At 51.4% G+C, this 25436-nt stretch overlaps 1 protein-coding gene and 1 long non-coding RNA gene across 3 annotated transcripts in view; one reads left to right on the top strand and one right to left on the bottom strand.

Annotated features, from left to right (window-relative positions):
- Positions 3724–25258, bottom strand: LOC106506715. Its single transcript, XR_001302198.2, has 3 exons — positions 22638–25258; positions 9100–9227; positions 3724–7963 (listed from the first exon to the last, which is right to left on the bottom strand). It is a non-coding gene; the product is annotated as an uncharacterized LOC106506715 (long non-coding RNA).
- Positions 15342–25436, top strand: part of RIPOR3 (RIPOR family member 3) — a 75916-nt gene continuing 65821 nt past the window's right edge. The window contains exon 1 of one of the 2 annotated variants that reach the window (XM_005673005.3): positions 15342–17070. The gene's annotated coding sequence lies outside the window, so the exon portion shown is untranslated. The remainder of the gene's footprint in view (positions 17071–25436) is intronic. The other variant, XM_013985456.2, reaches the window with a different exon arrangement.

Genomic DNA, 25436 nt, shown 5'->3' with positions numbered 1-25436 from the left:
TCCTTCCGCATTGCCCCCAGCAGCACCCCGGGGGCAGACCTTGGTCACCTCCTGCCGGAACTGGACTCCACGTCCAGGCAGGACTAGGGAGCCCCAGCTTGAGTGCTACAGCCAGAGCCATGTGATCCGGCTCCCCAGCGCCCGGCGGCTGGGTGACCAGCCCTCCCCTCTGTCAGCTTAGCCCCCCCCCCTCCCCTTTGGTTCCCGTGATAACGGCTGCCATCTACCGAGGGCTGACTGCGAAGGTAAGGCCTTTATGAGGCACGGTGTCATTGAATTCTCAGGAGACAGGAACTGTTATTGTCCCCTGATTACGGACCTGGAAGCCGGGAGCCAGCAGAGTGTAGAGACTCGCTTAAGGTCACACAGCCTGGACGGGGTGATGTTGGGATCAAAAGCCCTAGCTGTCGTCTTCTTTTTTTTTTCTCTCCCTTTTTCTTTTTAGGGCTGCACCTGCAGCATAAGGAAGTTCCCAGGCTAGGGGTTGAATTGGAGCTGCAGCTACCAGCCTACACCACAGCCAGAGCAATGCAGGATCTGAGCCGCATTTGTAACCTATGCCACAGCTCACGGCAACGCAAGCTCCTTAACCCACTGAGTGGGGCCAGGGATCGAACCCACATCCTCTTGGTTACTAGTTGGGTTGATCACCTGCTGAGCCACAATAGGAACTCCTCCTAGGTGTCTTAACTGTTTCCATACAGTGGTTCTAACCCCACTGGGGTGTGTTAAGAGGGTCCTTGAAGTGTCAAAAATGGCAAAGGTTTCTAATTTCTACTTTAGAAAGATGAGGAATTATTTTAAAATTCCCCCTGAAAACACCTGGCAGTGTAGGACTTCTGCTTGCCCAGTGAGTCCAGAAAAAATGAGCATGAGTGTGGCTCGGCCACTTGCTTGGTTTCAGCGGCACTTCTTGAGCGCCATGCAGTCACATGACATTAAATTGCTTTAATTCTTACTCTACTGCTTCACTCATACCCTCGCAGAACACTGGGTTGTAATCTGACAAATTTATGGAGAGCCCATGTTACTGAAAAATCAACATTAAAAAGAAAAATATAGGAGTTCCCGTCGTGGCGCAGTGGTTAACGAATCCGACTAGGAACCATGAGGTTGCGGGTTCGATCCCTGGCCTCACTCATTGGGTTAACAATCTGGCGTTGCCGTGAGCTGTGGTGTAGGTTGCAAACGCGGCTCGGATCCTGCGTTGCTGTGGCTCTGGCGTAGGCTGGCGGCTACAGCTCCGATTCAACCCCTAGCCTGGGAACCTCCATATGCCACGGGAGTGGCCCAAGAAATGGCAAAAAGACCAAAAAAAAAAAAAAAATAGCAATGATTCTAGACACATCTGTACTTTCTTGGTTAGTGAGGCCATGCTTACAAATAAAAATCTTAAAATAAGCTCTCCTTACCTCTTAGAAACAAATACAAAAATAAAAAAATAAACTTTTAAAAACACAAAATGCAAGGATTCCACAACAGGTGGCTGGTGGGACTATGGTCCTTTTACTAGACGAATCTTCATGAAGTCAGGGACCATGTCTTTTACTGCTGGACGGCCAGTTCCTGGCACATAGGAGGCTGTCAGGAAATGGTTGTTGAGTGAATGATTGGTTGCACCCAGGATGAAATGTGAATTTTTGGACTTGGTCCCTTTAGGAAGAACTGAACGATGACCCAGATTTCCTGCCCTTTATAGTTTGTGACATTCTCCTCATGGTCTCCTTTGATCCCTACAATTACCTCTGCTGTGGCTGGGACAAGTCGTGTCCCCACCCCGTTTCAGAGGTGGTTGGGCGAGGTGAAATGCTGAGCGCAGGTCCCACAGTGAGGGACAGAGGCCAGGGCTTTCAAATCCAAATCCTGTTCTCGTCCCACTGTCTTCCGCTCTCCATCGCCGAAGGGGGTCCAGAGACTGGAGACTAAACCAAGCAAGGGTCAGGTTCCACGTCTGTAGAGTGGACGTTTTGATTTGCATTCATCTCTGCTGTCCCTGGACCTCTTTCTTCTTTGCCTCCTCCCCTAGGTGGTCCCGCTCACTGCCATCGCTTTAAACACCGCCTGTGTGCTCACGGCCTTCGCTGGTGTCTCCTGCCCTAACTCGCCCCTGGACGCCCTCTGTGGATATCTGCTTACCTGGCTCCTCTGTTCCTTCTACCTACTGAGCATCTCAAACCAACACGGGCCGAACGGAACTCTTGATCCCCCCCACCCCCACCACCCCCTTTCCATCAAGAAGCTTCTTCCAGCTCAGCAGATGGCGACTCCATCCTTGACCTTGAGTCTTCTAGAGGGTTACCACCGCCACTGTCCTCGGCGCCTCTGCTTCTCTCACACTCCATGTCCAGTCCTACTGGCCCCATCTCCAGAATACATCCAGAATCCATCTGCTTCTCACCACCTCCATACTGTCTATCCTGGCCCAAGTCACTATCATCTCTTGCCTGGATTATTATTATTATTATTTGCTTTTTAGGGCCGTGCCTGCAGCATATGGAAGCTCCCCGGCTAGGGGTTGAATCAGAGCTACAGCTGCCGGCTACACCACAGCCACAGCAACATGGGATCCTCGGCTCGTCTGTGACCTACACCACAGTTCATGGTGACGCCAGATCCTTAATCCACTGAGCGAGGTCAGGGATTGAACCTGCGTCCTCACGGACAGTAGCTGGGTTGGCCACTGCTGAGCCACAACGGGAACGTGGACTATTGCAGTAGCCCCCGGTCTGGTTTCTCTGCTTCAGCCCTCGCCCCTCTACAGTCTATTTTCTGTGCCAAACCAGAAACATTCCAGAAGTCCTAGGGCCACTCCTGCCCCTCAGACACACTCCCTCTGGTTGTCCGAGGTTATGTAAACACTCAGGTGAAAAGCAAGCTGGTGGCTGTGCTGGGCATTTGCCCCAGTTCCTTTTCCCCTTTCTGTCTCCAACTAGGTTTGTTTGTTTTTTGTGGGGGGTGGAAGCCACAACCGCAGCTAATGGAAATTTTCAGGTTATGGGTCCAGTCAGAGCTGTAAGCTGCGGACCTATGCCACGACCAGAGCAACTTAGGATCTGAGCCTCATCTGTCACCTACACCACAGCTCATGCAACGCCAGATCCTCAGCCCACTGAGTGGAGCCAGGGATTGAACCCAAGTCCTCACGGATACTTGTTGGGTTCATTAACGCTGAGCCACAGCAGGACCTCCTGCATTTGTTCTTAAGTTCCAGTAAGTGTGTCTTATTTCCCTGTACCTCCCTCCTGCCCCCACCTCTTTCCCCTTTAAAAATATCTCAAGACTTTTTCCATGGCTGTTAAGACCGTGAGGTAAAGATTCAAGTGTACTCTTAAAACATGTATTACGTAAAAGAAATGATTCTATCTCAACAACGGGAATCCAAACAGAGCGAAACAAAAATTCAGCAAATCTGTATTTGCCTTTGTACCTTGTTGCTCAGAGAGAAACCGGGGAGTTTAAGTGGCAGAAAGAACACACGTCTCCTATTTAGTATCAGGCAGCTGTCATCGCCCCACTGATGTGGCGTTCACGGATTATGGCTTCTCTGGCACTGAAATACCTGTGCCCGCCCACCCTCTGCCCAGGTGTTAGGTGTCCTTGGGCCTACGCTACAGGGGCTTCCATTTTCCAAACAATGAGCACAATCTCTCCCTTAAGGAAACTTGTTATTGAAAGATTCGAGGGATTGGAATGTGTAATACAAAACAGACATGCAGGCAAGAATGAGTTTTAGGAGTTTTATGGTGCAGGAAGAGAAGGAACGACTTTACTGACTGTGAAATAAAGTCCTCACGCTACGAGTTGGCCTGAACCCACCTTGTGCAGTGGTTGTGTTCAAATAGACCTGAGATGAGAAGCCAGCCAGCCCTTGTGTGGCTGTGGGACTTCTGGGTCAAGTCCGTGAGATCCCTGTGAACCTCGGTCTCCCGTGGAGAAGCGCTAAAGCCTCGCGGGGAGGCTGTGAGAAACGGGAGGGGTCAGATCAGGGCGTTTTCTGGTGGAGGCGGGACGGTGGTTCCGTGTCAGGGGGCGTTAAGACCCGGCTGATGTCTCCACGAGGCGAGGAAATGCGGTTGAAGGAGCTGCGTGCGGGCGTCAGGGTGGTGGTAAGCTTAATGCACGACGGGTTGCCCGGATGGCTGGTGAAACCGCATTGCAGGGTGCGTCTCTGAGGGCTGTTTCTGGGAGAGATGAGCGTGTGAATCGGGAGTCTGAGGAAGGACAGAGGAGACCCTCGCTGATGCTCATGGGCGGCTCTGATCGGAGAGGCCTGAACAGAGCGATAAGGCCAAGGAGGAGCACGTCTGTCCTGGTCTGAGCTGGAACAGCCCCCTCGTCTTGTCCTTGGTGACTGGTGCTCTCAGGTCTCTGGCCTTCAGACTTGGATCGGGACACACGCCATCAGGTCCCCTGTCCTCAGGCTGCATTACGCCACCAGCTTCCCTGGTTCTCTGGCTTACAGAGGACAGATCTGGGACCTCCTGGTCTCCAGAGTCACATAAACCAATTCCTATAATAAATCTTCTCTTGTATATACATGTATCTATATAGTTCCTATTGGTTTTGTTTCTCTGGAGAACCCTAATACATTACCATAACGTTTGCCCCCCTCCTTCTTGGCCCCACCCATGGCATATGGAAGTTCCCGGGCCAGGGATCAAAGGGATGAAACCCACTGCCACAGCAGCCACCCAGGCTGCTGCAGTCACAACGCTGGGTCCTTAACCCTGCTGGGCCACGAGAGAACGCCTTTGCTTCCCTTCTGACCCGGCTAAACAGAAGCCCATTTAACCTGGGCCCTCCTGGCCTCCGCGCTTCTGCTTCTGTGATCCCTTCTTCCCAGCAGGCCCTTAGAATCTTTGCCTGCCCTGCACCAAAAGTTCTGCTCCAAGGCCGCCTCTCCTACAATGTCTTCCCACAGGCTCCCCCCCGCCCCGTCTAAAGCAATTTCTCCCAGCTCTTGTCTCCTCAAGCATGGTTGTCCCCCCGTGACAGCTGTTCTAGAAGACGGCTGTCCACATGGTGGTCTCGCAGCGTCCCCGAGGGTGGGCCCGCCTCCTCACCTGCTCAAGCCTGAAGCCAGGTGTGGCTCCAGATACCTGGCTTTTTGTGGCCTTCGAAGCGGCCCATCTCTAGTCCACTCTACACAGAGATCTTTCTCAACTGCAAAACTATATTGTCACCGTGATGCCTAAAACCGTCAGTGGCTCCCACCAGTCCGAGGTTGAGAATCAAACTCTTCGACTAGGGCCGTGATGCCTCCAATGCGGTGACCCTGTCTATCTCTTCAGCGTCCTCTGTTGGTTTTATTTGAGATCTAACTCAAATGCCATTAAAAGTCACCCCTTTAAGGCATACCATCCAGTCTTTATCACTGTTGATGTTGTTTTACTTACAATATTAACAAAGTCGCACCATTCTCACCACTCTTTAAGTCCAAAATATTTCCATCGCCCGCCAAGGAAACTCCAGACCCGCTGTCAGTCACTTTCCATCACCTCCTCAGCCCCAGCCTCTGGCAACCCCAAATCTTCTTTCTGCTTCTGTGGATTTGCCTCTTCTGGACATTTCATGTAAACTGAACTGCATACTCTGTGGCCTTTTGCGTCTGGCTTCTTTCACTCAGCAGAGCGTTTTCACGGTTCGTCCATATCACAGTATGTATCAGTAGTTCATTCCTTTCTGTGGCTGAATAATATTCCATTATATGAAGAACCTACTCTTTGGTTCATGCATTCACTAGTTGATGGGCATTTTAGTTGTTTCTTCTTTTGGGCTCATACGAATAGTGCTGCTGTGAACATCTGTGTTCAGGACATGTTTCCACTTCTCTTGGGTCTATGCCTAGGAACGGACTGGCTGTTTCGGGTGATGTTCCATGTTGCACCTCGGAGGTACCACCAGATGGTACCTTTTCGCATCCCCTCCGGCAGAGTCGAGGGTTGTGATGTCCCCAGTCCTCTGCCAGCCTCATCTGGTCCCACCCTGCTCCCAGGTCTCTGGGCTCCAACCCCCTTCCTCCTGGTAGTTCTTACACCAGCCCAACTCCCTGTCCCACAGCGAAAGGCAGGTCTTAACCTGTGGTTTTAACCTCATCAGATCCAGGGCTGCTTTGTCTACCCCAAAATGAACCTCATAAATAATATAACCTACCTACTCATTGGATTGAAAACATACACATGTCATTCTGAAACTCTCAAATAAGGAAGAATAAGTGGAATGTATAATAAAACCATATATATTATAATGCTGCAAGTCCCAATGAAGGAGGCAGGTGCTTGAGCAGAACAGGAAGAAACAGGTGAGAGGGACCGCTCCACGTGCGGGCAGGTCTAGGTGTGGGGTGTTGACCGCTCATGTGCCGCCAGCACGTGGAGTGGAGTTGCTGCCAGTGCTCTCCCTCCAGGAGGGTGACCAGTGTGAATCCCCAAGCAAATCCACCTCAGCCTTCTCTCAACTGGCATGGTCCTTGCATTCCAGGAAAATTCAATGTATGGTAAAACCAGGCAAAAGCCACTCTGTGTCTAAAGGTACAATAGAGTTGGGTTCTAGGTTAACCTAACTGCTCCTGGTGAGGGCCACCGCCATATTCCCTCGGGCCTGGAACCTTCTTCCCCTCCGCTTTGGCCAGGCACTTCATCTGCTCTTTCGAGTCTTTGTGCGAAATGCTCTTCCTCCAGTAAAACCTTTCTGGCCTCCTCTCACCAGACTAATTCTCTTCCAGAGCCATCTGAGCTGCTGCTTCACAGCATTTAGCACTGTTTGCCATTATCCGTTAATGCATTTTCTTTTCAGCAGCGTCCCCTTCAGGGCCAGGCTCCGATCCTGTGAGTCTGGATTTGTGGCTTTCCTATCATTGTATTCCCAGCCCTCTGCATAGTGCCTGGGACACAGATATTTGCTGAGCGAATACAATAAGGTTCTTGTCTACCTCCTTTGTTGTCCTGAGAGTTCTTAGAAGACATTATTGTGCCAAATGTATCTGTGTCCCCAGTGCTAAAGGTAGCTCTTTCTTTCAGGTGGGAAATGGTGGTCAAATATTTAACGTGCAAGCGAAAAGCCAAAGCAGGGTTGGGCTCCCGGAATCCTAATGAATGTGCTAAGGACGCAGTAGGGGTGTTCGGGCAAAGCCTCCAGAAAGTGCTGTCATCCCTGTGTCATGCTGGAATCCTCTTTACGGCTGTGGTTTCAAGGCCGAGCCTCCGCTTTCACTGTGTTAACAATGATTGGAGCTCTAGCTGCTGTGTAACAAACCACCCAAGCCTTGATGGCTCCAGGAAAGGGCCAGCTGGTCGTGTCTTACTGGCACACTGGGTGGTTCTGCTGGCCTCTCCTGGGCTCATGCGTGTGACCGTGGTCACCTGACCACTCGACGAGGGCTGGAGGGTCCAGATGGCTGCCCTCGCGTGGCCAGCAGCAGTCTGGCTCCGGCTCAGGTGCCATGGCTCCCGTCCATCTTCTAGGAGGCTGGCCCCCTCTTCACCCTCTGAGGTCTTGAGATTCCAAGAACGTGAAAGCAAAGACAGATGCAGGGTGAACGATGGTTCCGAAGCTGGAGGGCCACCACGTCTGCCTCAATTTGTTGGTCCCAGCAAGTCCCAGATGGCCATGGGTGGAGCAGCGGAGCTGGAGGGCACGGTCCCTGGACGCTTATCGTGATCCCGCCCAGCAGCCTCCTTAGAGGACACTCCTCTGGTTCCTTGTCCTGGAATCCCAAGGGCAGCTCTGGGTCTTTCTCGGGGTGGAGGGCGCTCTGGGACTCTGAGTCTCCCCTCTGAACCCCGGCGTCTCCGGGTCTGGGCCTGGAGATGGGGGTGGAGAAGGCGGAGGAGATCAGGTCGAACTCGTTCTCTTCCAGCTTTTGTTTGCTTTCACTGGGGGCGAGGGATCTCGGTTTTGCTCTGGTGAAGTCATGATCTCATTTGATTTTCCTGCCATTTGCCTTGTTTCTCTTCCAACTCAACTGCAATAAAAAAAAGTCGAATTAACGGAGCATTCTGGCTAGTTGTTCTGCGGCTTTTACTACAGAAGGACCTCAGGGTTCGAAGTGTTGATTCTTTTCTTTCTTTCTTTCTTTCTTTTTTTTTTTGTTTCATGCTTTTTCAGGGCCGCACCCGTGGCATATGGGGATTTCCAGGCTAAGGGTCGAATCAGAGCTACAGCTGCCAGCCTACACCACGGCCAGAGCAACACAGGATCTGAGCCACATCTGCGACCTACGCCACAGCTCATGGCAACGCCACGTCCTTAAGCCCACTGAGTGAGACCAGGGACTGAACCCGAAACCTCATGGTTCCTAGTCGGATTCATTTCCTCTACACCACAACGGGAACTCCCGGGAGCATCGATTCTTGAGCAGGCCTCCCGGGGGTCAGAATGCCGGCTCTGTCGGTTACTTGCTGGGGGGCTTTGTGTGTGTGACCTCCCTCCCTGCGCCTCAGTCTCCTCCTCCTGACGCAGGGGTCATGATGCTGGGGATGGTGGTTGTGAGGACAGAGGGAGGCAGCCGGTTCAAGTCACCCAGAGCGGGGCACACAGCCGTCACCACCCCCCGACAGCTGGCAAGGCGTCGGATCAGGGCATTTGCACGCAGGTCAGGCAGATGGCCAGCTTCTGTTGTAGATGTTGTAGATGTTTCTTTGGGGGGAGAGGGTTAGGTGGAGGTGGGGAGAGGAGACGGTGGCTTCACTAAAAAGCAATTTGTGAGCTCTCTCAGCACATCCATGAAAGAGCAACGCTTCCACGTGTGGTTACTTTTGCTCATAACTGCATCTTACCGTAGCCCTATCATGAGGAATTTGTGCTTTCAGTATAAATTATAAATCTAAACACATGCAGGGTTTGTTTTCCCCCCAAAGCAGATTCCAACCAGCATGAAACCAGCCAATCCAAATAAATTGTGCGCTAAGTCCATTGTTTCCAGCAACATGTAAACTGCTGGGCTGTAAAGAATTGCTTTGAAGAAGGCGCCCCATTAGTGCCCCTAGCATCAGGGTTCAATTTGGGCTGCGCATTTTTGAAGAGTTTACTAGAAATTTGTGGCTACAAAAGACACGCATTGGGGTGGGTGGTGGTGGTGGGGGGGGGAAGCCTTCTTACCAAATTGTAGAAGATGCCTTGAGCGGGGGCTCTCATAAAAGCACAGAAGAAAGCCGCAACCCTGAACGCCGAATTCCTCAGCTGGGGAAGTCATTCTGGGAATGCGAAGATGGCTTTCTAGGTTATGCCTGTAAGGAAATGACAGTCGCCGAGTGGAGAAGGTCAGGTCCTCGAGAGGCCCTGTGGGCACTCAGGTGCGGGGCACTATTGACTTAACTGGGGTTGGTTCTGGAAAGAGTTGACTCTGGAGGGTCCCTCGGGGAGTGCAGAGGGCGACTGGGATTCTCCTTCAGGTCAGGGCTCGGTCTCTGCTAATCCCCCCGACGGATTAGGTTCCCAGCTTTCAGGACAGATTTGTCCCTCTGCTGAACCAAGGTTTATGGCTGAGGTCAGAGGGGGAACCTGTCATTCCAAAGGTTTCCCCAGCTCAGCAGAGCCAGCCTCCATCCAATGGATCAGTCGTCTGTCACAGCCGAGCGGAGGTGCCAGGGACTGGACTCTGGGGCAAGCTGAGGGTGGGGGAGATGCCCGGCAGTGCCGGGTTGGGATCTTTATCTCCAGGAAGAACCCGGACATTGCAGGGTCTCTTCAGTGCTGAAGGGTCGATCAAAGAGGAGAGACCTGTCGCCACTCTCTGCAGGAAAATGATGGATTTTACCAAGAGGGATGAGCTGTCTCTGGTCAAGCTCACCCCCATGCCCTCCGGAATCGGAGACCCCTTCGCCATCCCAGACTTTGTCCCTTGTGGCTGAAGGAGGCTGGGGGTTTGGAGAAGTGACGAGTTCGAAAGAGCTCAGCCAGGAGTGAGGCTGCTGGGGTCCAGTCAGGCTTTTCCATGAAAATTAGACAATGACTGAATTCAGCATCATTTATCGAGCACCTGCTCTGCCCTGGGCACTGAGTAGGCAGTGGTGCACAGGGCAGTTGTGGGCTTTCCTCTCCCGTGGAGAAGGATGAGACAACAGGCAAGCTCGGGGGCTGGTGATGAAGACAATGATGAAAATCACATCTATTTCGTCGGAGCCAGCTGTGTGCCAGGCGGGGTCTGTGCACTTTACAGACAATGCGTCAATACTTCTCACCTTTAACGTGTACACGGATCAGTTCAGGATCCAGTCAAAAGTCAGAATCTGGTTCAGAAGGTTGGGGGAGGGGCCCAGGATTCTGTCCTAACAAGCTCCCAGGCAAAGCCCTGTCTGCTGGTCCACAGACTGAGCAACAAGGTAGTATTTCTTCTAATCCTCACAACAACCCAGTGCGGCACTACAGCCATTCCTGTTTTATTTATTTGTTAAAAAATCTTCTGTTATAGTTGACTTAGTGTTCTGTCCATTTCTGCTGTACAGCAAAGTGACCCAGTCATACATACACATATATATGTACACTCTTTTCCCCATGTTATCGTCTATCATCTTCTATTACAGGAGATTGGGTAGAGTTCCCTGTGCTGTATGCAGGACCTCATTGCTTACGCATTGTAAATGTGACAGTTTGCATCTATTAGCCCCAAACTCTCAGCCCATCCATTTTATTTATTTATTTATTTTTGCCACACCCATGGCATGCGGAAGTTCCTGGGCCAGGGATCGAATCCACGCCACTGCAGTGCCCCGAGCCACAGCAGTGACCATGCCAGATCCTTAACCTGCTGAGCCACCAGGAAACTCGATAGTTACCCCATTTTACAGATGAGGAAATAGAGCGGTCAAGTGACTTGCCCCAGGTCATACTGGGAAGGAGAGGAGCCAGGACTGGAAGCGGCCTGTGTGCTTATGCTGTTCTGCGGTGAGCGGGTAGTGAGGACGCCCGGGGGAAGGGCTCCACACTCAGAGTGGGGGGTTGGGAGAAAGCACAGGAGAATGTGGCTCCTGCGTGGGTTCCCGCAGGTTAAGGGTTAAGGCACTCAGCAGGGGAAAGTGGGAATCCAGGAGGGCGGTGGGAGACAGCCAAGTGGAGCGAGTTCTGCTGGGGGAACCACGGGAGGGAGCCAGGCACTTCAGAAGGACTGAGATGGGGTGGGGGGGTAAAGCAGGAGGGGCGTCCCAGGTGAGGCAGGGCCCGAAGGCCGCAGGCACGGCCTCCCCCAGGGCTGGAGGGCAGAGCTTCTCTAGGAGGATCACGTAACCTGTCTGTCTGCTCATCCTTCCCTGGTGACACACGTCCCTGGGGCAGCCCCTGCAGCCTCAAAGGCACGTCCTCACTGCCCCGCCCTCTGGCACTTCCTACCTGGGCTGAAAGTAGCACTTGGCACTGCAGGTTTCTGTTTCTGCGCCCGTGTCCCACTAGGACATTTCCTCCTTCGTCATCTCTGTCCCCGAATTCCCCAGCCTGGCACGTGGGATGATAACATCAGCCTTGCAGACATCTCGAGGATGCTGCGAGGCGGGGAGATGTGGACATCGTTTCAAAGTGTTAGGACGTCTGTGCTCCGGGAAGCTGCGTGCCTGTGGGGGCTGCAGCGAAGATGCTGGGGCAATGGGGAGTAAGCGTGATCACTCAGGGACTTGAGAGGGTCCATCACACCTCTCTCTGCCAGGCCTCCTTTTGGCCTTGTGACCCCCAAATGCCAGCAACTCAACCACCCTGATGACTCTGGCCCCATTCATTTGCCACCTGGGCTCTGATGCAGTAAATATTTTTGTTTACATGAATTTACTCTCTTGCCTAGTTTTTTTTTTTTTTTTTTGGCCATGCCTGCAGCATGTGGAAGCTCCCAGGCTGGGGATCAAACCTGTGCCACAGCAGTGAGAACACCAGATCTTTAACCATGGAGCCACCAGGGAACTCCATCTCTAATTTTTTGTTTCGACAAATTTCAAACCTGCAGCAAAGCTGAAAGAGTAGCTCCAAGCGCCCCATATCCCCTCACCCAGACTCACCGATTGTCAACATTTTTCCATATTTGCCATCTCTCTGTTACCCTCCATACATACATTAAAAAAAATGCAACCACAAATAACAAGTGTTGGTGAGGATGAGGAGAAAAGGGAACCCCTGTACATTGTTGGACAGAATGTAAACTGGTGAAGCCTATGGAAAACAGAATGGAAGTCCCTCAAAAACCTAAAAATAGGGAGTTCCCGTCGTGGCGCAGTGGTTAACGAATCCGACTAGGAACCATGAGGTTGCGGGTTCGATCCCTGGCCTTGCTCAGTGGGTTAAGGATCCGGCGTTGCCGTGAGCTGTGGTGTAGGTCACAGACTCAGCTCGGATCCTGCGTTGCTGTGGTTCTGGCGTAGGCTGGCAGCTACAGCTCTGATTAGACCCCTAGTCTGGGGACCTCCATATGCCACAGAAGCAGTCTAAGAAGTGGCAAAAAGACAAAAAACAAAACAAAACAAAAAAAACTTAAAAATAGAAATACCATACGATCCAGCAATCCCACTGCTGGGTATGTATCTGAAGAAAACGAAAACACTAGTTCAAAAAGATACAGCATCCATAGCAGCATCTTTATTTTCCTTTTTAGGGCCACACCTGCGGTAGATGAAGTTCCCAGGTTACGGGTCAAATCAGAGCTGCAGCTGCTGGCCTACACCACAGCCACAGCCATGCCAGATCCAAGCCACACCTGTGACCTACGTCACAGCTCTAGGCAATGCCAGATCCTTAACCCACTGAGCGAGGCCAGGGATCGAGCCCTCATCCTCATGGATACTAGTTGGGTTCATTTCCACTGTGCCACAATGGGAACTCCTTGTAATAACTTTAAATGGAGGATAAGCCATAAAAATACTAAATCAGGAGTTCCCATTGTGGCTCAGCGGTAACAAACCAACTTGAGCTTAATCATTCAGTGGGTTAAGGATATGGTGTTGGCATGAGCTATGGTATAGGTCCTCCAACGTGGTTCAGATGTGGTTCAGATCTAATGTGGCTGTGGCTGTGGCTGTGGCTGTGGCCGGCAGCTGTACCTCTGACTCGACCCCCAGCCTGGGAACTTCCATATGCCATGGATGTGGCCCTAAAAAGACAAAAAAAAAAAATTATGCTGTATACCTGGAACTGATATAATATTGTAAAACAGCTATATGTCAATTAAAAAGCAAAAGAATAAAAAAACCTCATGGACTTATTTTTTTTCTGGGTCCATTAAACGTATTTAAATAAACTTTCCATTTTATTTATCTAGTTTTCTTTCAGTTTCGCTGAGGTAGAACGGACCCTGCAGCACTGTGTGAGGTGGGCAGCATGATGACTTAACTTACACATATCATGAAATAATTACTGCAATAACGCCAGTGAGCCTCCATCACTCCACAGGGATACAAAATAAAGGAAAAGGAAAAAAATTTTTTTCCTTATAATGAAAACATTTTTTTCCTTATGATGAGAACGCTTAGAATTCACTCTCCTAACAACGTGTGCATATAACGCGCCATAGCGTTGATTATATGAATTGTGTGGTACCTGGCGTCCCTAGTATTTATTTATCTTCCAACTGGAAGTTTGTACCTTTTGACCATCTTCATCCAGTTCCCCTCTCCCCCAAACGCCTGCCCGGGGACCACAAATTTGACCTCCTTTTCTATGCGTTTGTTTGGGTGAAGTGTCGCTGACCTGCAATACGAGTTCCTGGTGCACAACACAGCGGTTCAATATTCCTACACATTACAAAATGATGACCACTCACCTTTCAATCTTAGACTAGTATGATTTTTTTTTTTTTTGGTCTTTTTAGGGCCCCACCCATGGTATATGGAAGTTCCCAGGCTAGGGGTCAAATCAGAGCTGGAGCTGCCAGCCTACGCCACAGCCACAGCAATGCCAGATCCTTAACCCACTGAGCAAGGCCAGGGATCGAACCCAAGTCCTCATGGATGCTAGTCAGATTTGTTTCTGCTAAGCCATGACAGGAGCTCCCCAGAATAGGATGACATTTACAGAAAAGTTGCAAAAGCAGTGCAGAGAACCCTCCATACCCTGCACCCAATTCCTAATTGTCCCCTTGCCGACATTTTACACTGCATAGTACTTTGGTCATAACTAATGAACAAATATTGATACATCATTATTAACTAAATTCTGTGTTTTATTGGAATTTTGTTAGTTTTTCCCTTATCTGATGGACTCCCTTTTAAACTTAAAAAAATTTAAAAATAGCTAAGTGGAAGACAATGGAAAGCCATGACTCACTTGCCAAACAAGATTCTAGCTGGATGCTGTAGGCTGCGGGCTGATCTAAGCCTGCAGCCTGCTTTCTGTCAAAAAGGGAGCTTCGTAGATGGCAAAGGTGTTAAAGATGGATTAGCACAAAGCTGAGACTCTCTCCCAGGCCAAGTAGGATGGCAAGACAATTGCTACAGGAATAAGACGATGTTCCCCCGGGAAGGTCAGGCCTGTTTAGTGTGTCCTCCGAAGTCGTCTTGGCCGCTGCCGTCTCCTCCCTGGGAGCCCCACTTGGGGAATGGCCTGGTCTCCCTGCCACACCTCGGATGGCTGGAAATCCCACGTATGAGGTTGTCACTGTGCAAACCTGGGGCCTCCTCTGCCCTCGAGGTCGGGGCTGAGGGGCTGGTGCCCCCACTGGCTTGGGGCCATGGACAGTGTCATTTGTCTTCCCTGCAGTAACTTCCCAGCTGAATTGCCAGAGCCCGCAGGCATTTGACAATGAAGAACAGAGAGTTCTCTTCTGGAGAATTCCATCACATCATGGTACGTGAGAAGCACCTTGTCTGGAGCCCCAGGCCCGCTTGCCTGCCTTGTCTCTGAGACATGGTCATGCCATGGTCAGTGAGGGGGAGGGGGGAGGTGGCTAAACAGAAACTGCTTTGGCAGCAGCCGTCTCGGTGACATACTGTCTGACGTTCATTCCTTTAAATGCTTCAAAACGGGTTCCACCTTTGACAAGTCAGAGTCAGTGACACTGTTTCCTGAAGCCAAGTCATCGTTGTCCAATACTTTGCTTTCCAATAGAGATCTGCTGGCCTCAGTTCCACGAGATCTAAACCCACGACAGAGGATCTCGGCCAGCTCCCCGGCTCTTAGGAAATTTCTCTTAGTGAAAAGTCACTGTCGGATCTGGGTCCCAACACCTGACTCGACGTGATCAACCTGGAGTGTCTGTGGAATTTCTGGGTTCACGCCTCAGGGCTGCTCTTCAGTTCTCAGCTGACAGGTTGTAGAACTCTTCGAGTTAGTCCAAGGGGGCAAATGTGTGGATGAAATTTTCTCTGAGTACGTGGTGCAGCGTCCCTAGGGAGGGATGCTGGTTGGGACATAGGTAAGAGATGAATTCATTTTCACTTTTCAACATGAAGCTGTGACAGGTAAGAGCATCACCCTAAAACTTTGCCTCCCCCCCTTTCCCAGAGGTAATGACTCAGTGTGGTTTATATCCTTCCAGACTATTTTCCTGGCTTGATATGTGTTTCCATAGCATTTCATTTTGTGTGTGTGTCACAATCAGGATTATGCGGAATGTATCATTCTCCCCCCTTTTGCACTCAGAAACCATCTTCCTTGTTACATACAGAGGCAGCTCACCCTTTCAATCCCTGCCTGGGACAGTGTGATTCTTTCACAGTCTATTTAACCAACCATTATTTGATGAATATCTATTTCCAATATTTCCCATGACAAATCATATTTTTTTCCAAAGGTGTCTGCCTCCTTAGGATGTGCATCAGTGATGTTATGGGTGGCAGCCTATGCTCATTTCTGGTTTTCAAAGATCTTGCCAAATTACCCTTCTAAGTGTAAGTGTGTGTGGGGGGGTTGCGGGCAGGGGTGTCAGTTTCTCTTCTTTGGGGCTGTTTACTCCTGGTTTTTTGTGTGCAGTGGCTGCAGGGTGGCAGGGAGCCAAGGGGCGGCAGGAAGAAATTCATCTCTAGGTGTTACAGGCTGGGAGGCACCGCCGCGGGGACCTCTCCAGGGTGGGTGTGAATGGGAGCTTTGTTCCTGGGTCCATCCCTGAGCAGAATCCAGAAGTCCAGACGTGCGGAGGTGACAAACAGAGCCATGCATCTAGACCCTGCCCCTGACTGACTCAGAGACACCATGAAGTTACAGGATTTCTACACACATGGGTAATGGGGTGGGGGGCAAACCCTGCAATCATTAGGTTGTTTAAAAAAAAAAAAGGGCAGTAAAAGAGGCTGACATTAACTGTAAAAACGTAAAGGAAGAAAGCCAAGCTAATTTGCATCCTCGCAGAAGCCGGAGGTCCAGAGGGGATGCTGGGGCTTGCGGGGAACAGGACCAGAGGAAGGGGTGTATGGAGGATCAGGTCCTGACAGAGGCGGGGGTGGGGGTCAGATGGGACGGAGGGAAGCGGGAGGGAAAGGAGGCAGCGTGAGGAGGGGACCGCAAGTGGCACGGTAAGAGGAGCGAGGAGAGGGCCTCGCGGGGAGAGAGAGGCTGCGTCCTGTCTGTTTGTGATTAGCACGAAGCCCGGTGCAGAACGGAGTAAACAGAAACTTCCAGGCGTCCCCACACCCCCCTCTGAGGCAAAGCAGAAATCAGATGCTCCGTGATTAATCGTGGAGAGTTCAGGACACGACCACAAACGCTGTGCGGACTTGAAATTAGCTGCCTTTCCTCGGTCCCCTTGCCAAGATGGGAGTGGGGGGTGGGACGTGGAGGGGTGGGGGCCCCGCCTGCGGGGGGCCGGCATGGAATTCTCCCTGGCAGAGCGCAGAGTGACACTGACGGGCAATCGGCCGCGGCCAGAGCAGCAGGCAGCATCCGGGGGGAACGGGCCGGCTTGGGGAGAGTACCCAGGCGGGCTTCCCGGAACCCTGACACCGGCCGATAAGAGCCCCGCGGCGCTATCGGAGCCCAGCGGCCCCGTCCCCTCGGCACCGCAAGGAAGACTCGGGGGCAGGGGGTCCTCGGAGGCCACCTTCCGAGCGGACAGCCCGGACAGGCTCGGCTCCTGAGCCCTGCAGCGGATGGGGGCCGACGCTTGCTTCAGCCACGGAGAAAGGAGGACGGCGTGACACGGTCCTGAATGTCCAGACTCGCTGGAGGGTGAGTGCGGAGCCACTGCCCCGTGTGCGGCTGCGTGTGGACCCGACTCTAGAGGGAGGGGAGGTGTGCGGAGGGCAGCACGTCTGCACATCCGCCTGGAGCTGGTGGCGCCGAGGCTGAGGAGAAATCATGAAATCGCAGTATCTCGCTGTGTGGCCTTGGGCAAGTTCTTTCCTTCTCTGGGCCTCCCATCCATCCAGAAAATAGGTGGTTGAGGGAGGTGATTTTTAAGAGGCTCTTACTAGGACAGCTGTTTTGTGGGTCTGCCGTGTGCTCAGGCATTGCTGAAGCTTGAGCTGGGTGAATCCCCATGAGGGGTGCGGATTGTATTTATGCTCCTCATACGCTGAGCAATTGGAGACTCAGAGAAACAGAGACTTTCCCAAGGTCACGCAGCTGGTTGGGGGCAGAGATGAGAATCAGATCCCAGTCTGATTTTCCTTTCACTAAACTCTCCGCCTCCAGGAGTACACGGGGCTCCTATTCTGTGTGCCCTGAATCTGTGATTGTCCCAGGCAGCAGAAGTGAAGGAGGAGAGGGTGCAGGGAGTGTTATGAGCAGGAGGTGGGTAGAGGGGTCAGACGATGAAGCAACAGCCTGCGCCGCCTTCAGCTGTTTGGAGCATGTGTCAGCCCCGGGGGCGCGCAGGGCCCTGGCTTGAATCTGGAGGGCCTGGTGCCACTTGCTGTGTTTGCCGCCCTGCTGTTCGGGCTCCCGGTTGTGAGAGAAGAGGGTTAATATCCGGCAGGGGTGGAGAGAGCTGGGGGTGGGGAGAGTGGCACATGCCTCTACTAGGTTTCGTTCCAATTTATTTTGCCTTTTCAAAAAATCTGTTTCGAATCATTCTGGGCCCCCACTACTCCTCTGGACCAAACAGAATTGTGAAATACATACAGTGCTTTGCACATGCCTCCCCTGGGGAGAATCACATATTAATAAGATCGTAGGCTATCTGCATATACATCCCTGCAAGCTGTGGTGACAGCAGCCAAGAGATAAGATGCAGATAAAGTCCCCTAGTGTCTCCCTGGCACCGACAAAGAAGATGCACATAACTTCAAGGGCTGGGAAGTCCACGCAGGGTGTGGCAGGTGGGAAATCCCTCGGGTGCCCGGCATCTGGGGAGCGCGGGAAATCCCAGCACCCAGATGTGCCTCCTCTTTTCTCTTCCCTTGGAAAATTCCGTCCGGCAGCAGCTCTGTACTCACTCAGGCCTCCTTCACTTTCTGGGGCTGGACCAGGTCCTCTGCCTTGGGCTCGAGTCGAGATCTGAGTGGTGGTCCTCACTCTAGGGTGACCAGCCTGTCCCAGGAGACCCCTCAGTCCCGGGCATGCCGGGACAGGTGGGCACCTACCCTGTTCTGCCCTTGCTTTTTTCCTCTTTGTAACCTTGAGCAAGTCACTCCACTTCTTTCATCTATAAAACGAGGGGATTGTTTCAGGAAATCTCTAAAATCTCTTTGCAACAACTCTAAACACTGTGACTCTGGTTGGAGAGCACTTAAGTTCTAAGTGTGGGTGAGATGAAAGCTTAAGGAAGAGAAGGAAGATCTCGTGAATTCTCGATGCATCAGGGAAGGCGCAGAGGAGCCTGGGATTAAGAGAGGCTTGAAGAAGTGACTACTGTCAGTGAGAAAGTCCTTTGGCCCCACGAGCTTTGGAAAAACCTAATGAATTGCTGCAAGCCCAGCTCGGTCCTGCAGCTTATTTTTTTGCACAGTGATTTAACCCAGATGTCTGCTGGTTACAGAGCCCTCACCTACTCATTGCTGGACATTCGGCACCCCCAGTTCTCTCTGGGAGATGTGTCACAGGGGCTGGAAAACTGGTCTCTCACCTCTGCCCCCAAGGCCACCTGGAGAAGCTTCACTGTCACTGACACCCACCTGGTGGGGCCAAACCCCCACCCTGTAGTGCCTGAGCTGCTCTGGGTTCTGGGCAGAGGTGGAGGGAAGGGCTTCCTGCCTAGCCCGTGACACTCTGCCATGTAGTCCCTACACCACGTGTGCTAGAGCCAGCTTTGGACCGGCTCATGAAAGCAGATGGCCAGATTTTTCAGGAATTTGGTGAATTCATTGCTCAACAGACCCATTATTAAAAAGTAAACTTCATAATCTAAAAGAGAATGGATGTGTGTATATATATATAACTGAGTCACTTTGTCATACAGCAGAAATTGTCACAACATTATATATAACTATACTTCAATAAAGCCTAAAAAATTAAACTTCATAAACTTATAATTACATAAATTATATTAAAGCAAAGCTGTAAGTACTCAGAAGTCATCACTTTCCATTTTTTAAAACTATGTGTGACTCTGATCTGGGCTCTCGGACTTTTCATTGCTGCTGTATCTGTCCGGTGGACACAGCCCCTGACTGTGTGCTTCGACATAACTCTTCCCAATTCCATTTTTAGCGACTTCAAGTTGGTAGCCTGAGGTTGGCCACGGTGGGAGTAATTACACTATGGGAACTGGCAGAAGTACAACTCAGGGCTTGATTTATAGTTTTGTTGATTGTCTAGAGTAACAAAGTGATCTAGAGAGAGAAAGGGAGGGAGAAAAAGTTGACGCAGATGAAACATAAAAGAGTGTTATCTCTCTACTTGTCACAGTGGGAATAGCACCAAAAGTCAAGGAAGTTGCTCGCTTCGTTGACAAACCAGGAAGGGTCCGACCTACTTTTTGTTGTATCACTTCTGTCTTCCTCCTTAAGGGAAAGGCAGATATCGGCCAAGCCAATGTTCCAGAAAGAGCTACAGTCACCCAGCATTATCACCATAGGTTGAATACAGATACAAGAGTCGGGGACACAAATCAACAAAAACATTCCATGTGAATCAATTAAGCAGAAGAAATTTACAAAAGGGGGAGGTATGGTGCATTTTATGTTTATTTGTAAGTGGTGTGCTGCAATCCTTTACTTCAATACCATCTATAGCACACCTGAGTGTATATGTGTATATGCTCATGTGTGTAAGTGCACATATATGTATATACACACATGTGCATGCGTGCGCACGCACACATACATTCTCCAGGAGAGCTGGTTGTTAAACCCTTTCCCAACACACCTCTGGCCACACAGCAGATACGCCTCTACCCAGCATCTCAGAAATCTCGTCCTGGACCATCCTCAGCTCTCCCCCAAGGGGACTCAAACTCCAGGCATGGGCCCTTGGGCACAATCCCTGTTTCCTCCTGTGGCCTCAAACCAACCAACAGCTCAGCTCCTCCCTCAGGCCCTTAGCACCAGAATGGATGCAGAGATTGGGTGGGGCAGAAGGTACTCGTTATCTGGCCGGCTGCATCCAGGGCCCCAGCTCGGGCAGCACAGAGGCCCTGGGCCCTGCATTTGCCATCTTCGCCTTCTCAGGCCTTTTCCGGGTTCCCTCACAGGCAGCTCCCTGTAAATTACACCCTGTTTCAGGGCTCGTTCCTGCCATGCTTGATTTTCCTGCACAATTCATGACTCTCTAATTGAAACAGTGTCTTGGAACATGGGGGAGGAAGAGCTAAGCCAAACCTATAGGATAGTTCAGACAGCTTTCTATTTTTAGAAAGCCTAGGAGCCAGGTGGGCCCTTTCCAGTCTCCCAGGCCGGCAAGCACGAGAGGAAAATATTTCTCATTCCCCAGTTGCTCCTTCTTCCAGGCCCGGCCAAGGAGGAGGCCCAGGTGGGGACACTGGCCGCCTAAGAGAAGGGAGGCTGGGATGGCAGGAAGTGAGCGCTGCCCACAGCAATTTGAAAAAGAACTAAAACATGGTGGGTTATTATTATTATTATTATTATTATTCTTTTTTATTTTGTGTGGTAGGAAGGGCAAACCTGAGTTTAAATCTCAGTGAGTCCCATTTCAGGTAACCACTCTCTATTCTTCCACAGCATTCATTCAGTCATAAACCTAATTTTAATTTTCAAAAGTGAGGTCATTCTTCTTTTTTTTTTTTTTTTTTTTTTGCTTTTTAGGGCCACACCCGCAGCATATGGAAGTTCCTAGGCTAGGCGTAGAATCAGAGCTACAGCTGCCAGCCTGCACTAGAGCTACAACAAGGCCAGATCCGAGCAGCATCTGCAACCTACACCACAGCTCATGGCAACGCCAGATCCTTAACCCACTGAGTGAGGCCAGGGATGGAACCCACATCCTCATGGATCCTAGTCAGGTTCGTTAACCACTGAGCCATGACAGGAACTCCCAATGAGGTCATTCTTACATTTTATTCTGTATCTTTTTTCACTTGATAACACCCCCGGGGTGTCTTTCCATCTTAGCACATGAAGGCCGAAACCAGTCTTTCCAAGGCTGCATAGCAGAAGTCCCAGGAGATGTGGGTTTGACAACCACATCTCTACTTTCTAACCAGGTCTCCAGCTTTCCTGACCGAAAAACACATGCATAGAGCCCAGCTGCTTCCACTTCTCAGTAAGAAAGACATTCTGTTGGCTCTCCCCTCAACCACTTTCTGGAAGCTGTCCCCTCCACGGCCCCCACCCAGGCCCAATGGCCATCAGGTCTCTCTGGATGTCCGTGGTTGCCTCCTCACTAATATCTCTGCGTCGGCTCTTGGCTCTCTGATGGTCTGTTCTATACCTGCAGCCGGCGGGGTCCTGTGAAAGGTAATCGGATTCTCCTCTGCTCAGAACAGCCTCCGCCCTGCAGTCTGGCTCCCCTCCCCCCAGTTAAAAGGCAGATTCCTCATCGCAGGTGGAAAGCCTCGCGGCATCTGGACCTCCTCTCCCCTGCCCTCCCCATCACTGCACGAGCTGTTCCCAGGTGTGCCAGGCGCCGTACCGCCTCAGGACCTGTGCCCTTGCTGTCCCCTCTGTCCGGGACACCATGCTGCAGATCTCCAGGTGGCTCACGCCATACCACTCATCATCACCTACCATACAATACATTATTATTATTATTTTGTCTTTTTAGGGCCCCACCCGTGGCATGTGGAAGTTCCCAGGCTAGAGGTTGAACTGGAGCTGTAGCTGCTGGCCTACATCACAGCCACAGCCACAGCCACTCAGGATCCCAGCCACGTATGCGACCTACCCCGCAGCTCATGGCAACACTGAGGGAGGCCAGGGATTGAACCCACGTCCTCATGGATACTAGTTGGGTTCATTACGGCTGAGCCACGATGGGAGCTCTTATAATTATTTTTTAAATATCCTCTGCTAAAAGGTGAGTTTCCTCAGGGCGAGACTTTTTTTTTGGCCTGTTTTGTTCCGCGCTGTATCTCACAGTAGGCACTCAAGACGTGTGGAAATGTTTGCTTGGCTATGTTGCCAAGGGTGACGAAGGAGTCAGGCTGAGAGAGGGTCGCCAGGAACCTCTAGCTGAGCCACATTTCATGTACAAATACCACATTTTAATAGCCTGTGCTAACTCACCAAGCAGCCACGCCTCTGCCTAACAATGCAAGTCTGAGGAGTCCTCACCCTCAGAGGGGCCTGTCGCACCCTCCCAGGCCGGGTCCCAGGTCCTTGCCGTGGTCCCCGTGCTCACCCCTCTTGTTCGTCGCAGGTGGGCTTGGAGGACCCCGTAAACAACCCGCTCTTCCTTACCCGAGTTCGGACGAGCCCGGAGTCGGGCAGAGTCTGGGACGCGGACGCTGTCGTGGCCAGGTGGCTGCTACCGAGGTGTCCCTTGAATGGAATCCCCACCACCCGCCCGCCCGCGTCGCGTCGCGCTGCAGGCAGCCCTCCCCTGAGGAGCATGCGCAGTGTGGCTCTCTACGCTCTGCGCGGGGCAGTGAGTGGTGGGGGAGGGGAGGACCCTGCAGGTGGAGGCGGGAGTAGGTGGGCTTAAGTGGTCCCTCCAGACCACGGGAGGCCTCCAGCCACCAGACGCCAAAGAGGCTACTGCCTGGGTGACAGCAGCGGGAAGGTTCAAGGTCTTTTCTCACTTGCCGGAGGGTTGGGGGCATTAGATCCCTGGTCCCCAAATCCAGGTCCAAAGAGCTTTCCTCAAGTCTTCAAAAATGGACCTCTGGCAGAAGTGAATTAATCACAACCCAGGTGAAAGAGGCACCTGGATGGCCCGGTTTACCCTTTCATCTAAGCAGCTCACTGTAGCTCTTTATAAAATATAAAAACACCTGTGTACCCACCACCCAATCCATAACCCAGAACTTAGACAGCTGTTTATAACCATGCGACCATCCTCCTTCCCACTGTCTATCATGAATTTTGTTAATCTTTCCCTTGGTACGTAAAATAAAATTTCCCATCTTTTCCATTTTTAGGTATACAATTCAGTGGCATTTCGTACATTCACAGTGTTCTGCAACCATCACCACCCTCCATCTCCAAAACTTTTTCATCATTCTGATTTCCCTCGTTTTAAAAAAAGTACTGCCACTCACATATTGATGCCAACAAATATATTAATATATATTATTTACTGTCGCTTATTTTTGAACTTTAAGCTCCAAATGTGACTTTAAGTTGACTATACGTGTCTTGTGGACTTAAACTTTCTTAAAGCATTTTAGCACTATAACCCATCCATATGGCAGCAGAGAGCTTGCTGTAGATGCAGCATTTCCCGGCTCTATACTAGTCCATGGTTTGCCGCGTCCACGGGCATTTGGGCTTTTACCCACATGTCTGTTGGCTGTTACAAACAGTTCTCCTCTGAGTGTTCTTACACCTGTCCTACTACATTCGTGCTGGTGTGCATCTCAGGTGTGCAACAGGAATTGCTAGGTTGTAGGGAATATGAAGTCATAGATTATTTTCTGATGCCTCTGTACCAATTCACATCCGCCCTCCACCATGTGGCATTAGTTAGAGGTCTTACCTTTTGTCACTTGAATGAGTGGCACTTCCCCGTATCTTGACCACCCCGACACGGACAGGCCTGGCTGCCACTGGCTCTGTCTCGCCAGGTCTGAGAATACACAAAGCCGTGAGCTGGCTGTGAGTTCTTTGTGGTACAGCTGCTCCTGGAGGGGAACCGAGCCTGACCACTGCGCCTCAGGAAGGAAAATCGGGGTAGGGGATAGAGACCTTGCCCCGACAGCATCGACCTCTCCTTCCTCCCCGCCCCCACCTGCCTTTATTTAGTCTGATTCTCCCCGCGTGTGAGAAATAGCGTGACGGGATGGGGCAAAGCCGCACCCCGTGACAGGCACTATTCCACACGCTTTACATGTGTTGTTACTAACTCATTCGCCCTTCAGAGCCTGCAAGTAGAGGTGCTCTTTAAGCCCTACTTTGAAGATCTGAAAACTAAAGAACAGAGAGGTTAAGTAATTTGCCTGAAATCATGCAGTAAATGCCAGAACTGGGTTAGGATCCAGCTTGTCTGGCTTCTTCTAGAGTTTATGCCGTCTCTTGGCAGAGCCTAGCAGTTAGGTGTCACAAACTCTTCATTCCTACAGACTTGGGTTCAAATCCTGGACCCCCAACGAGTATGCTGTGTGACTGAGCAAATTACTTTACCTCTCTGCACCTCTAAAATGGCAAGAGCCCTCTTTTCCAGAAGTCTCGTGGAATGTTCCTTCTCATGCCTTATTGTTTCTAGTTGAGTTGGAGGCCCATTCCCGAGACCTCCCTGCGATATGCTCATTGGCTTAAGCAACTGCCAGGGCTCCTCTTTGGAGCTGAGGAGGCGTCAGTTCCATCCAAACCAGCGACGGCAAATCACGGAGTGAGGTGCCCCAAGCCAACTGCTGTTCCTGGGAGCAGGGAGGGGGTGCCGGGCAACAGCCATGCAAGTGTCCCTCCAGGCTGGGCTGCTTTGGCCACTGACCTTGACAACTAGCTTACTGCAAGAAAGGTCAGCCGGGATGGGTGGTAACGGGTGATAACCTTGGCTGTGTGAGGCTGATGGCTGTGCTTGGGCTGTGGCACACAACGCGTCCAGAATACCCAGGGATAAAGCAGGTCTATGCTTTTTTGGGGGGTCGGGGGGGGGAGTTCCATTTCTGTTGCCAATTAGTTCTGCTTGAGAACAGATGTTTTCTCAACACCAACATGTTGGCCGCCCAGGCTTGAGTTCTGCTGAAGAGCTCAGAGAGGGGGAAAAGGTGATTTTTCTTTCCTTCCTCCACCCCCAACCGTGATACCCGGCTGTTAGTGACGAAAGAGGTCCCGTGGGTCCTTTCATTTTCCTTGTCATGACTCCAGAAAAGACTATCAAAACATCGGCGGGCCCCACTGGCTGTAATTGACTCTAGGGGAAGCTGGCTCCCACAGCATCTGAGTTATCACAATCCGCTTCAGACAAGGGGGCTCAGTCAGGCCTCTTCTCATTGCACCTGCTCCCCCTGGCCTGGGGGGTGCAGGGCAGGAAGTGCTGAGGGGTGTCTGCATGGCTCTTCCCTCCTGGGGTCCAGGGTGCTCCTGGAGGTGGGGCTA

This window comes from Sus scrofa, chromosome 17 (assembly GCF_000003025.6).
Source record: "Sus scrofa isolate TJ Tabasco breed Duroc chromosome 17, Sscrofa11.1, whole genome shotgun sequence".
Classification (NCBI taxonomy): Eukaryota; Metazoa; Chordata; class Mammalia; order Artiodactyla; family Suidae; genus Sus; species Sus scrofa.
Note: the sequence above shows the minus strand (reverse complement) of the source record. Positions and strands in the feature narration are given on the sequence as shown.